This window comes from Lolium rigidum, chromosome 4 (assembly GCF_022539505.1).
Source record: "Lolium rigidum isolate FL_2022 chromosome 4, APGP_CSIRO_Lrig_0.1, whole genome shotgun sequence".
Classification (NCBI taxonomy): Eukaryota; Viridiplantae; Streptophyta; class Magnoliopsida; order Poales; family Poaceae; genus Lolium; species Lolium rigidum.
The window spans coordinates 192,030,907-192,033,587 of record NC_061511.1 but is presented as its reverse complement, the minus strand read 5'-3'; positions in this window follow the sequence as shown (position 1 = coordinate 192,033,587).

The window sequence follows — 2,681 nt, the reverse complement described above, 5'->3', positions numbered from 1 at the left end:
GCTTTCACTCTCCTTGATCATATTGCATCATACTCCTCTCTTGATCCTTGAAAACTTCCTCCACATCAAACTCGAAACAACTCATTAGAGGGTTAGTGCATAATAAAAATTCACATGTTCAGAGGTGACACAATCATTCTTAACACTTCTGGACATTGCATAAAGCTACTGGACATTAATGGATCAAAGAAATTCATCCAACATAGCAAAAGAGGCAATGCGAAATAAAAGACAGAATCTGTCAAAACAGAACAGTCCGTAAAGATGGATTTTATTAGGCCACCAGACTTGCTCAAACGAAAATGCTCAAATTGAATGAAAGTTGCGTACATATCTGAGGATCATGCTCGTAAATTGGCGTAATTTTCTGTGCTACCTACAGGGAGATAGACCCAGATTCGTGACAGCAAAGAAATCTGGAACTGCGCAGTAATCCAAATCTAGTACTTACTTTTCTATCAAAGACTTTACTTGGCACAACAAAACTTAAAACTAAGATAAAGAGAGGTTGCTACAGTAGTAAACAACTTCCAAGACACAAATATAAAACAAAAATACTGTAGTAAAAACATGGGTTGTCTCCCATAAGCGCTTTTTTTTAACGCCTTTCAGCTAGGCGCAGAAAGTGTATCTCAAGTAACATCAAAAGACGAAGCATCAACATCATAATTTGTTCTAATGATAGAATCATAAGGTAACTTCATTCTCTTTCTAGGGAAGTGTTCCATACCTTTCTTGAGAGGAAATTGATATTTAATATTACCTTCCTTCATATCAATAGTAGCACCAACGGTTCGAAGAAAAGGTCTTCCCAATATAATGGGGCAAGATGCATTGCATTCAATATCCAAGACAACAAAATCAACGGGGACAAGGTTATTGTTAACCATAATATGAACATTATCAACTTTCCCCAAAGGTTTATTTTTAGCATTATCAGCGAGATTAACATCCAGATAACAATTTTTCAATGGTGGCAAGTCAAGCATATCATAGACTTTTTTAGGCATAAAAGAAATACTTGCACCAAGATCACATAAAGAATTACAATTGAAATCTTTGACTCTCATTTTAATGATGGGCTCCCAACCATCCTCTAGCTTTCTAGGAATAGAAGTTTCAAGTTTTAGTTTCTCTTCTCTAGCTTTTATGAGAGCATTTGTACTATGTTTTGTGAAAGCCAAATTTATAGCGCTAGCATTGGGACTCTTAGCAAGTTTTTGTAAGAACTTTATAACTTCAGAGATGTGGCAATCATCAAAATCTAAATCATTACAATCTAAAGCAATGGGATTATCATCCCCAAGGTTGGAAAAAATTTCAGCAGTTTTATCACAAGCAGCTTCAGCAGTTTTAGCAGTTTCAGGTAATTTTGCGCGCTTTGCACTAGGAGTAGAAGCATTACCAACACCAATTATTTTACCATTGATAGTATGAGGTGCAACAACATGTGAATCATTAGCATTGCTAGTGGTGGTAATAGTCCAAACTTTAGCTACATTTTCCTTTTTAGCTAGTTTTTCATTTTCTTCTCTATCCCACCTAGCACGCGATTCAGCCATTAATCTTATATTCTCATTAATTCTAACTTGGATGGCATTTGCTGTAGTAACAATTTTATTTTCAATATCCCTATTAGGCATAACTTTCGATTTCAAAAGATCAACATCAGAGGCAAGACTATCAACTCTAGGAACAAGAATATCAATTTTATTGAGTTTTTCCTCAACAGATTTGTTAAAAGCAGTTTGTGTACTAATAAATTCTTTAAGCATGTCTTCAAGTCCAGGGGGTGTATTCCTATTATTGTTGTAAGAATTCCCATAAGAATTAGCATAACCGTTACCATTATTATAAGGATATGGCCTATAGTTATTACTAGAATTGTTCCGGTAAGCATTGTTGTTGAAATTATTATTTTTAATGAAGTTTACATCAACATGTTCTTCTTGGGCAACCAATGAAGATAATGGAACATTATTAGGATCAACATTAGTCCTATCATTCGCAAGCATAGACATAATAGCATCAACTTTATCATTCAAGGAAGAGGATTCTTCAACAGAATTTACCTTCTTACCTTGTGGAGCTCTTTCCGTGTGCCATTCAGAGTAATTAACCATCATATTATCAAGAAGCTTTGTTGCTTCACCAAGAGTGATGGACATAAAGGTACCTCTAGCAGCTGAATCCAATAAATTCCGCGAAGAAAAATTTAGTCCTGCATAGAAGGTTTGGATGATCATCCAAGTAGTCGATCCATGGGTTGGGCAATTTTTAACCAGAGATTTCATTCTTTCCCAAGCTTGAGCAACATGTTCATTATACAATTGTTTAAAATTCATTATGCTACTCCTCAAAGATATAATTTTAGCAGGGGGATAATATCTACCAATAAAAGCATCCTTGCATTTAGTCCAGGAATCAATACTATTCTTAGGCAGAGATAGCAACCAATCTTTAGCTCTTCCTCTTAATGAGAAAGGGAACAATTTTAATTTTATAATGTCACCATCTACATCTTTATATTTTTGCATTTCACATAGTTCAACAAAATTATTGAGATGGGCAGCAGCATCATCAGAACTAACTCCAGAAAATTGCTCTCGCATAACAAGATTAAGTAAAGCAGGTTTAATTTCAAAGAATTCCGCTGTAGTAGTAGTAGGTGGAGCAATAGG